The sequence below is a fragment of the Cynocephalus volans genome, chromosome 13, assembly GCF_027409185.1.
Source record: "Cynocephalus volans isolate mCynVol1 chromosome 13, mCynVol1.pri, whole genome shotgun sequence".
NCBI classification, from domain to species: Eukaryota; Metazoa; Chordata; class Mammalia; order Dermoptera; family Cynocephalidae; genus Cynocephalus; species Cynocephalus volans.
The window spans coordinates 72098551-72111750 of record NC_084472.1 but is presented as its reverse complement, the minus strand read 5'-3'; positions in this window follow the sequence as shown (position 1 = coordinate 72111750).

The following is a 13200-nucleotide window of genomic DNA, read 5'->3' as shown; positions in this document are numbered from 1 at the left end:
AGGGCTGCGCTTGAGGGCTGTTTAACAGCAAAACCTCCAACAAAAATCATGAAATGTGGACAATGTGGCACTAAATGGATAGAGAACAGTACTCCTGCTTCTTACAGTATGAGCTGAGACTAGAAGATGGAGAATCGCTCCATCCGGCCTCAGGTGGGATGTGCACTTTGACTGACGCAAATATCTCACCTCTGTGCATGCCTGTAAATGACCGCAGAAGCACCACCATAAGTATTGATATTGGGGTTACAAATACATTTTAGTGAGTAGGCAGATTCCAAACACAGAGTCCATAATAATGAGGATTGACTGTACACCTGAGTCAGTAATGACGATACAGTGGTATAATAGAGTATTCATAATAATGAAGATCAGCTGTACACCTCCTAAGTAGTAATGACGATATCGTATTATAATAGAGTATTCTACTCTCGCCCCAGAGAGAAGTCAATGATCTCTCAAAAATGTAGATGGAGTCACTTCTCATCTGTACTCGAAGCCTAGAATAAGTCCCCGACTTCTAATGTAAAACTCAAAAAGCCCTGGCCCTCCCTTCTCTGTGCCTGTCCCCTGCCTCCCTGGCTCAGCCACAATGAGTCTCAGGCCGGTCCCCTGTCCCTGTGCTGCTCAGTCTTGTCTCAGGAAGTTTTTATTATCCATTTCCTCTGTCTTGAATGCTTCCCCCCAGTAAGTTATTTTGAAATAACTTCCTCCTTCACGTCATTCAATTCTCAGCTCTAATTTTACCTCTCCAAGGAATCCATTCCTAACCACGTTATTTAAGTATCCTCCAGCCTCAACAATCCACCTTTCTGGTTTTCTTCACATAACATCACACATGAATGTGTACATGTGTGTCTGTTTCTCCCTCAGTGTCTGTCTCCAGAATAGACTGTAAGCTCAAGGAGAGGAGAGACAGAGCAGTATCGTTCATTCCTGTATCCTACCACTTAGAACACTGCCTTTGGAAGGAAAAGCTCAGTAAATATTTGCTAGCTGAACAAATAACAGAAATGCAATGGAAAGGCAGAAGAAAGAGTGGCTAGGTGTCTAAACTAGAAAGCGTTACAGAGAAGAGGCAGTTCAGCTTGACCTTGAATACTGTCTGAGAGCTGATTGGATAGAATGACGGGGAGTGCCATCCACATGAAGTCAGCACCGTGTGCAGGGCATCGAGGGGAAGTATGATAGCGTGGAGAACCAGGAAAGGTCCAGACTATAATGGGATGTGCAACAAGGCAGTGAACAGAAGTGGAGCTGGAAATGCGGGTTTAGGGCTAGAACAGGGAGGACCACTGATGCCACATTAAGGATTCCAACTTCATAATCTAGGGACGACTGAAGGGTTTAATAAAGGGGTTAATATTTGTGCTTTTTCTTGCTGCTATTTGTAAATAAATCTCTGTGATTACACGTGTAAACTACCTTCCTAAGCCAACCTTTAAAAAGAAAAATTAACACTGTTGAAAATTAAAAGAAAAATAGCTGATATGTGCAAATAGAGAAAAAACCCATTGTTGAAAGGGCAATTTCTTGTGTCTGAACGTTTGTTTCACAACAAAATTATTTTGTTAACACATAAACGTAAATATGAGGGTACTTCAAAAATTTCACAGAAAGGTTCACATTACCTTTTAATTCTATTTTCTCACAAAGTTTTTGAAATACCCCTCATGCATATTTTAAAAATGTGGCTTTTGATAGCTGCAAAATGTAACAAATAGCAACTGTGGGAAAGTGAAGAACATAAACTATACTATGATATAAAATAAATAAATCTATAATATGAATAGAAACAGCAGTGTTCTGCCTCTGGAAAGAATGCCACAAGTTGTGGCTGGCCAGCACTCTTCCTGAAACAACCAGGAATAAAAAGGACACAGGAGGACTCTTCCTTTTGGGTGAACTTGCTGATTATGATCCTGAGCTGGGCTTTGGGCTTGGCCTTGGCCAAGGGATTCAACAGAAGAAGAGCCCTGGACACTCCATGGCTGCAGCAGCTCACAGAAGGGACTGCAGCCTAAGGAGTCCCACGCCAGCATTCAGCACCTGCCCCCTGCCCCAGACCGTGCAGAGATCCAAAGCAGCACAGGGTGCTGCAGGTTGTTCAGAAATGTTCCAAGGACGGAAGGAGATATCTTGCAGTTTGGTGGCACATAGGAGACAAAGACCCTCTAGAGAAAAGAAACCTCCCTCAAACATATGGACAACCCCCTCTAGATATTTTTTATATTTTGAAGTTTCACGGTATAGAAGGCTACATGCCTAAACTCAAACTTCCAAAGGGCAGAAGTGATTTTTTTCACAGTCTATTAAGGACTGAGAAGACAAAGAACAGCCTGGAAAAGCCATATTTTGGGGAAAAGGAGGAGCTGTAGACAGGCTGAGTTTTACTAAAATTGCAATCCATCCCCAGCTCTTACCAATTTCTTATTGGATTTAAGTAAATAGTACTTTACCCCCACTGCCAAATAGAGGCAAATCCTTTCTGGGAAAAAAAAAAATAATACCATCTTCAGCTTCTGCAGATATTTTACACACAATATTCAGTGTGCAGCAAAAACAATTCCCTATCTAAAAATTCAAGAAAATGTGACTTAAAAAAACAACAACAATAAAACAGACAATGGAAGTCAGTAGAAAAAGGGCTTTAAAGTAACTATGCTAACAAGATTGACAAAATGGATAGAAAGGTGGAGAATTTTGACAGAAATGCAGAAAAATAGAATCTGAAATAAGAATTTATCTAGAAATAAGAAATGCTTTCTATTAGAAAATAAAGATTCTTTGAGTGAGTTTCTCAGAAGATGAAATAGCAAACACACGATTAGTGTACTTGAAGAGAGGTCAATGGAAAAATTACAAACTTGAAGCACAGGATTTTCTGAAAAAAGGATAGAGAATAGCCAACTGTAAAGGTGAAATCCAGGAAAAAGGTGGGGCCGCGCTCACTCTCGAGCCAGCCCACACTTTGCCTGTGAAGTGTGTATATCTTATTCTTTACATTGAACCTGTTCTCGCTCTCTCCTCTGACTCTGCTCTTGAGTACTTCCCTGCAGCAGAGTCAAGAACCTGGTAGAGGACAGGGTTGAGGTCGAGTACCTGACCTCCCCAGACCCTCTCCTTGGTAAAACCTTGTGTATATGCAGCAAAACGCTTTCCGTTAAGGACCGATGGGAACCCCAGTGTAGACTTCTGGAGCCTCTATGCTCTGTGTCTTATTCTATACACTCTGGCCCCCGTACCCACCCAAAATTCTGATCTCTGCTCAGTGAGTTCACCATGCTGCACCTGCCCTCCTGCCTGCTGGGCTGTGCTCAGGAAATTCTCTCCCATGAGAGGGTCGTGGTATTCATGGGCTCACTGTGTGGTTTCTCCCTTCTCTCTGCTGCGTGCTGTGCAGCACCTGAAAACTGAACCACACCCAGTTTGATTGTTGTTTCCAGGGAGGGCTGAGAATGACCGTTGCTGTGCTGAAGCAAACACACTAAAAAGCCAACAGAGGAAACTCTCTCCCAAATATGAAGGTGAAGAAAAAGGTGCTTTTAGATAAAGAAAAGCTAAGAGAACCTATTTCCCACAGCATTGCACTCTAAGAAATGCTACTGGAAGTAAAATGGTCCCAGTCAAAAAGATGAGAACCACAAGCTGGAATAACGAGTACCAATGAGGCAAAACCTCCAAAAATGTAAGCAGTTTACTACAGATTACACAGAGATGCACACAGTCTTACATCTTTGAAAGCTCTTATCTTTCAGGTAGTATTATACTATGGTTATATTATCAACGACATTAAAATAACAAAAAATTTTTAGTTTTATGTACATGCCTTTGCCATAATTAAGGTAATAAGTTTTTGCACCAGAAGTTTTGTTACAACCGTTTGATAATATGTGACATTCCCATAAAGACCTGAAGCTGTCATGAAGTCACTGACTCTATACTCTGCCAAAGCAGTGACTGAAGGAATGACTTCACTTTACAGATAAATCAGAATTGGAGAAGAGGAAACGCTCTGACAGATGCACACATGGCTGACTCACAGTGATTAATTAAGGTTCTTCATTGCCCATGAAATATCCTGACTGATAACCACGGCATGCAGAGTTTTTGAGACCCATGGATTTTCCTGCTGCATGAATACCCCTTCAAACTAGGAAGACACAACAGAAGGTGCATTATAGCTGTGGTTTATGCAATAAATTAACTTAAAGATGCTTTCTTGAAAAATGAAAGCCTTGTTCCTAATGAATAACCAGGGGCTGCAGGTGGGGGAAATGGGGAGATGTGGGCCAAAGAGCACAAACATTCAGGAGGGATAAATAGGAGGGACAAATTCTGGGGACCTAATGTACAGCTTGGTGGTGATAATTAATAATACCATACTTTCTACTTGAAATTTGGTAAGAGAGAAGATTTTAAGTATCTTCACCACAAAAAAATAAATAAATAAAAAATAAAGTAACTATGAGGTGACAGATGTATTAATTAGCTTGATCATGGTAATCATTTCACAGTGTTTACTTATGTCAAAACATCATGTTGTATACCTTGAATATACACAATTTTTATTTGTCACCTTACAACTCGATAAAGGTGAAAAAAGATATGTACTTAGTGCTAATGTTATTGCAACCTTATTTAATATTATCAAGTTAATACCACTAAATTCACAATTCACAGTTGCTTCAAATTTGACTTTTTTTTCCAAATAGTATTTATTTAACTGAAATTTAAATTTTACAAATTCAGTTTTTGAAAATAATAAAATAATACATAACAATTTAGCCACATAGCAAGTTTACTGAATCAGAGAACACCTTTTATTCCCCTTTTAAACATTTTTATATATTAAGAAATTTTATTATATAGAAATTTTAATTTCAATTGACATATTGGAACTGTGCATACGTACAGGGTGCAATCTGATGTGTTGATACATATATGTTGTGTAATAAAGGGGTTATTCTTCTCTTTATGTTAAATAATGAGATTAATCACAGACAGAGGGAGACAATGTGTTTGTGATATTTTGTGATTGTTTGGAAGAATTAAAACTCTTAAGCTAAGCTCTTATATTTCCAGATAACTGGCAGTTTAGTCTAATCAAAGCTATGTATCTCTTCTACACACCCTAGGCATCCTAGGGTGACCAGGATTTTTGAATCAAATGTTAAGCAGTGTTAATTAGAGATGTGCTGGAATCACAATACAGATTCAATCCAACTGCTTTCTGGTTCTGTTCAAATCTCAGCGGGTAGTCAGATAATCTGAAGCATCTGTATCTTTCCCACAGCCCTGAGTGGGGGTGCAGTTCAGGTGTTTGGTTTATAAGGAAATTATGTGAAAATGATAGTTCGGTGTTCACCCAACAACAAATCATCAACATTCAGCACTAGGACTACAGTGGTAGGGACAGTGGGGAGGGCAGCCCCCTGTCAACAAAATGATCCATGGGGAGGAAAGAAATTGGTCAATTGTATTATCGCTTCCAAAAGTGAGGCTGTTTGCAAATGTGAAAATGGGATCTCACTGAAACAAAACAGTGACCGAACAGAGCAACGTGGGAACACACTCACAGGAGCTCTTGAGCCAAGGCTGGGTTTGTGTTTATTTATGGCATCACAATGTGCTAACAGGAGGCCCACCTGCCGTTCTACACAGGTGGAAGTTGGAGCATGAGGACCACTGGAACTGTGAATTTTCCCAGCAAACTACAATTATGGAACGGTGCTGCATAATCTGAGGCAGATTCATAGCTGAAGAATTCTTGAAGGAATGCCTGCAATTACACCTGTGCCTCATTAGTTAAATTGATATTTGCCATGTTGGAAGGAGGGGGAAATAGACTTGAGAGGTTCTTCTATTAGAATCCAGAAAGAGCACAGAAAACACTAGTCAGACTGGGGAAAAAAATCCAAAATTCTCCCATGCAGTATAAAACAGAAGAACAAAGACACAAAACTCTTTGAACCCAGGAGCCTCCAAATCACAAACAGTTGTGTTTTGTTAATAAGTCACACGCGTGCACTTACAGCACAGGTGAACACATGCGCTTCTGAGAGAAGTAATGGAGTGTGCGAGTTTCTGCTGCTTCACACCCGGGATACACTGGCTCATCTAAGACTCTCAAATGTTAGTGTGGGTTTATCCATTCTTTGGTTGCAGATTGCAAAAATCATTTTCTTTTTAAATTTGAAAGTTTAATAGCAGACTAGCTCCAGCTTGACTAACAGTAATAGAAAGTTAGCTCAGTTCATTGGAGATGAAAAGTCACTAGATATCAGTGGTCAGCTCCTGAAACTACAAAGTTTAGCTATCACCTCTTCAGGTAAATTTCATGCAGAAGGGATAAAAAATTCAGAAACCTACTTCCTGAGACACTGAGATCTTTCAAAAACTTAAGGAATTTCACATCTCAGAAAGTACATCTAGAACATTTTAATTTTTGTTGCAATACATTATTATATCACTGCTGAAACATGCCGTCTGTTCTCTTTCACAAACATTGGATTTGCTCATTTTCTTTGTGGACTAAACACAAATGTAGAGACATCACTTAGTTGGTGAACTAATGGGTTAATGGTCATTAAAAGAAATTTGTGTTATTTAGAAAAAATAAAGTACTACTCTGTGTAGCAGAAATAATCATACTTCCATATTAAATTGTGTCTGCTGTTTCTGAAGCAGATTGAATTGAGGCCTGCTAATATAACAATGCAAAGAATGTAATCACATCTCTTAGAGATTAAACCACTGGGCTGGTTGCCATTCTGAGTGCCTGTCCATCAAGGTGGTGAGAAGTACATCATGGACAAGGAGGGGCTTGTACAGAAGCCCTGTGTTAGCAGTGTGCAAGATGGGGCAGTGGTGAAGAGGGGAGACATGGCTGCTCAGGTCGTGCTGTGATATGTCCCCATTGTATTGGCTGAGACTTGAGTACCCAGTTGGAATCGTTGGCCACCACCTTTAAAGAGGTCAAAGAGATTAAGTGAGTAACTGCAGCATCCTCTGCTTGGGGAATCCCCAGTGCCCCAGCATGCACATCTGTCCTGTGGCTCCTCAGCTCCCACAGATTTGAAGCCTCTTGCTTTGCTCTTGGGTCTGGCACTTTTAACCACGTGGATCCTAATCTTGGTCTTGTACAATCTGAAACAACCTGACTACTCAGTACCTTTTTATCTAACAAAATAAGCATAATAATGTATAATAATACAGAATGCATATGTTATATAAAATAATGTACATTATTATTATAAAAATAATTTATTCGAAATAAGTATAAATAAAAATAAAATTATCTGTAAAAATTCTATATGGCATTTAATATCACATACACATCAGAATGTGCCTCAATTAGGCCATTCTTGGCAGATTTATATGATTAAAATTAAAAGGGTATATGATTATGTAACTGAAGTCAGAAACTATATATGGTGTTTGTACAAGTCAGTGTTTAATCTCCCTAGAATAAACTTTGTAATTTTATGTGAGAAAGAGAAGTTTAATGCTCAGTTTATGTTTATATTTTAGAATATTTTCAAAAAAAATATATTAAGGAGGAAAGGAAATAAAAAATTTCTTGAAACAAATGAAAATAGAAGGGCATCATACCAAAACCTGTGGCATACTACAAAAACAGTGCTTAGAGGGAAGCTTTTTGCAATAAATGCTTACATCAAAAAAGTAGAAAGATTTCAAATAAGCAGTCTAATGTTATACATCAAGGAATTAGAAAAGCAAGAACAATCCAACCCCCAAATTAGTAGATGAAATGATAAGGATCAGAACAGAATGAAATGAAGTAGAGACAAAAAAAAAAAAGAAAGAAAAAAGAAAAAAGAAATACAAAAGATTGATGAAGAAAAAGTTGCTTTTTTTTGAGAAGATAAACAAAATTGATGAAAGAAAGAGAGAAGATCCAAATAACAAAAATCAAAAATGAAAAAGAGGACATTACCACTGACACCACAGAGATACAAATCATTAGAAGAGACTATTATGAACAACTATACGCTAACAAATTTGAAAACCTGAAGGAAATGAATTAATTTCTGGACACATGCAAACTACTAGTAGTAAACCAAGAAGAAACAGAAAACCTAAACAAACCAATAGTGAGAAATGAGACTGAAACAGTAATCAGCAGTCTCCCAATAAAGAAAAGCCCACGACCAGATGGCTTCACTGCTGAATATTACCAAATCTTTAAAGAGGAATTAGTACCAATTTTCTTCAAACTATTCCAACAAAATTGAAACAGAGGCCACTCTCCCAAAGTCATTTTATGAAGCCAGCATCACACTGACACCAAAACCAGACAAAGATACAACAAAAAAAAAGACAATTACAGGCCAATATCCTCGATGAACATAGATGCAAAAATCTTCAACAAAATATTAGCAAACAGAATGCAGTAGCACTCCAAAAAGATTATACACCATAATCAAATGGGATTCATGTCAGGGATACAAGGATGGTTCAACATATACAAATCAGTAAATATGATACACCACATCAAAAAACTCAAGAACAAAGACAATTTGATCATCTCAATAGGTACAGAAAAGGCATTTGACAAAATTCTACATCACCTTCATGATAGAGACTCTCAGCAAATTAGGTATAGAAGGAAAGTATCTCAACATAGTAAATCTCATATATGACACACCCACAGCGAATATCATCCTGCTGGGAAAAAGTTGAAAGTTTTTCTCTAAGGACAGGAGCAGGACAAGGATGCCCACTCTCACCACTCCTATTTAACACAGTAGTGGAAGTCCTAGCTAGATCATTTAGGCAAGAGAAAGAAAAAAAGGGCATCCAAATTGGATAAGAGGAAGTCAAATTATTCCTGTTTACAGATGACATGATCTTATATATAAAAAATCTGAGGACTACACTAAAAAATTCTTGTACTGATAAATGAATTCAGTAAAGTTGCAGGATACAAAATCAATATACAAAAACAGTAGTGTTTCTATACACCAACAATGAACCAACAGAAAAAGAAATGAAGAAATCAATCCCAATTACAATAGCTACCAAAAAATAAAATACTTAGGAATAATTTAACAAAGGATGTAAAAGATCTCTACAATGAAAATTGCAAAACACTGAAGAAAAAAATTAAACAGGACACACAAAAATGGAATGACATTCCATGTTCATGGATTGGAAGAATAAATATTGTCAAAATGATCACACTACCCAAAGTGATCTACAGATTTAATGAAATACCTATCAAAATACCAATGACATTCTTTAAAGAAATAGAAAAGACAATCCTAACATTCATATGGAACAACAAAAAACCCTGAACAGCCAGAGCAATCCTGAGCAAAAAGAATAAAGCTGGAGGCATTACGCTACCTGACTTCATAGCTGTAGTAACAAAGGCAGCATGGTACTGGCATAAAAACAGACTTGGACCAATGGAACAGAATAGAGAACCCAGAAATAAATCCATGTGGTTATAGCCAACTAATCTTTGACAAAGGTACAAAGAACATACATTGGGAGAAAGACAGCTTCTTCAATAAATGGTGCTGGGAAAACTGGACATCCATATGTAGGAGAATGAAACTAGACCCCTATCTCTCATCATTTACCCAAATCAACTAAAAATGGATTGGATTAAATATTTAAATGTAATGCCTGAAACCATAAAACTTCTAGAAGTAAAAAGACGGGAAATGCTTCAGGAAATAGGAGTGGGCAAAGGTTTTATAAATAAGACCTCAAAAACACAGGCAACAAAAGCAAAAATAAACAAATAGGATTAAGTCAAACTAAAAAGCTTCTGCATAGCAAAGGAGACAATCAACGAAGGAAAGAGACAACCTGCAGAATGGGAGAAAATAGTTGCAAACCGTGTATCCTGCTATTGATCAATATCCAGAACATACGAAAAACTCAAAGAATCTAAACAACTCAATAGTAAAAAAATAAATAATCAGATTAAAATGTGGACAAAGGAACTACATAGACATTTCTCAAAAGAAAATATACAAATGGCCAACAGGTATATGAAAAATTACTCAACATCACTAATTATCAGAGAAATGCAAATCAAAACCACTTTGAGGTATCATTTCACTCCAGTTAGATTGGCTGTAATAAAAAGACAGAAAATAACAAATGCTGGTGAGGATGCCGAGAAAGGGGAACCTATATACACTGCTGGTGGAAATGTAAATTAATATAGCCAGTAAGGAAAGCAGTATGAAAATTTCTCAAACAACTACAGATAGAACTGCCATATGATTCAGTGATCCCAAAGGAATGGAAATCAAGTTGGAGTGATACCTGCACTCCCATGTTTATTTCAGCTCTACTCACATTAACCAAGATTTGGAACCAACTGAAATGTCCATCAATGGATGATTGGATAAAGAAAAAATGACATATATATGCACACACACACACACACACACACACACACACACACACACACACACACACACACACACACACACACACAATGAATGAATTTACTATCTACCCTTAATAAAAAAGAATGAAATTCTGCCCTTCACAGCAACATGGATGAACTTGGAGAAAATTATATTAAGTGAAGTAAGCCAGAGAATAAATATCACATGTCCTCACTCATATGTGGGAGCTTAAGAAAAAATATAACAGTAATCTGAAGGTTTAGAAGTAGAGAGTAGAACTGTGGTTACTAGAGGCAGGAAAGGGGAGGAGAGAGGGGGAATTGTGAGAAGTTGGTTAATGGACAAGAAATTACATCTAGATATGGAAAGTAAGTTCTGCTGGTGTGCAGTACTGCTGGGCATCAATAACAAACAATAACTTATTATATGTTGTTAAATGACTAGAAGAGAGAATCTTAAATGTTGTCATCACAAAGAAACGATAAATTTTTGCAATGATGAATTTACTACCTACACTTATTTGAGCACCACACATGTATTGAGACATTTCTCTGTACCCCATAAAAACATACAATCAATACATTTTAATTAAAAAATAAATAACAAAAAAAGGAGAGGAAGTATTTGTTAAATCCATCTCCAGTTTTGGCTGGAGAACAATGAATTGCTTCTGACTTCAACCTAAGGTAGGATTCCACTATCAAGACTCCAGGTGAGTTTCCTTTCTATTTGCTTTCTTTAGGGTGGCACTTCTTGATCTTTTGGTTTTGCATCAGACATTTCTAGGTTCTCCATGGGACAGCCATTTCCCATGGAATTATCAATGGACAGCAAATGACAAAAGCTGTACCCCTAAGTAAAATTGTGGTTCATTGATCACAACTGCATTCTCATCCAGTGGAAAAGAGGGATTGACATCTGCAGGCATTCCATTTCTTTGACCTGAGGCCAGCCATGTACTGCCCATACAAATATCACCACTTCTTACAATACCATGCCTTTCCCATCTGCCAACAAGATCCAAGATGGGCCCATGCTCTGATGTGCCATGCACGCATCTCAGTGCCTCATGTTCATGCATCCACATTCTGGAATAAAGGACAGGAGAGTAGTGTGAAGGGAAGCTGGTGAGCAGTGAAACACTGAGGGTACAATATTCACAAACTTGTTTTATTTATTTACTTCTCTATTTTGATTAAAAGTATTTTAACATTTACTTGTGCATAATTGTGGGTTACAGTGTGTTGTTTCAATATGTGCATATACTGCACAGTGATTCACTTAGGGTAGACAGCACAGTTTTGTACCCATTAGTCCACTTCTCCCTGTCTGCCCCCACCTCTGGTAACCATGATTCTACTCTACTTCAATGAAAACCACATTTTTTTTGGATTCCACATAGGAGTGGGATCATGCAATATTTGTCTTTCTGTGCCTGACTTACTTTATGTGACATGATGGTTTCCAGTTCCATCCTTGTTGCTGCAAATGATAGGTTGTGCTACAAGTACTATTTCTGCCAAGTTCTTGGTATGAAGAATGGAAAAACAAAAGAAAGTGATGCCAGCAATGACTGACCTAGAGAGTAGAGGAATGATAGGAATTTACAGGGTTCTTAGCAACCTACCATTTGTTTCTGGTGATGCTGCATGGAAATAGATAACCTCCTTAAAGCACTAGCTCAGATGATTCTATTTTATTTCTCCTCTGTTCTCAAACTGTAAGATTACTTCTCCATCTCCACTGGAAGAGAGAGAGCTGTATCTCACATCAAGGGTTCTTCCCTTTTTACTTTACATTTTTAGCTGAAAATGAAAAGGATCAAGGAGTTTCCTGGAAAGAAACTGATAAATGACACACAAACAATCATCTGGAAAGTTCAACCTTAACTGCATCATTTTGACATTTTTGAATATGTGGAAAAATTCACTGTCAAAAATTGCCCAGTCTTCACAACATTTACAAAAACCAGAATATCTGATGAGCACCCCAAATTGGGCCCCTTTACTGTTCTCCCAGAACTAAGGCTTTACTTACAAAGAGGTAGCAAAAGGGAACGCTCATTTTTTTCACAAGTCTGATATAGCTTTGAGAAGCTGGACAATGTGGCTATGGGCTAGTCTCCCTCCCCACTGCCCATGCATTGCACACGTATGTTCCAGGGAGTGTTTCTAGCCATTCAGTAAATTCTGATGTGCAGAACACACAGATGGACCCAGTTACATTTCCTGGAGTGCAGGGACCCATTCTTCTTTCTGCTTGTGCCCTGATACAACACTGAGAGCCGGACTCCATCAGTTGGATTAATGGGTTAAAACTTGACATCTTTTTAGTATTTTAGGTTTATTTTCTTTATCAGCATGACTTCCATGCTCAGAGTGCCCTTGCTACAATATTCTTTTAAAAGTACACTTGTCAGGGTCTATTTGCAACCAGTTACCTTGATGGTGACATCAGCCATGCCTGTGGTTTACCTTTTGACCTTACGGAGGCAGCAGATGGGTCCAGTAATAAATCCCGATTATTAGTGAAGGAGCCAATAGCTTGGAAAGTCAGGAAGAAAAGCCTGGCAGTTTGCAGGGTGAAGCTTGTTATCTGCTCTGACATGGAGTGGTCAGGGAGGGGCTGGAGGCTCAGGGCTGCTGGAGCCCCTTGTGCACGTGTCCTTCCTTCATTTTTTCTTCCTATTACCCCCACTTTTCCTTCCTCCCTTTTTTCTTGCTTCCTTCCTTCAACATTTGACAAATGGCTAATATCCTCTTCATAGTTCACAAATTCGTGTACAGTTAAAGTCTCACCAAGT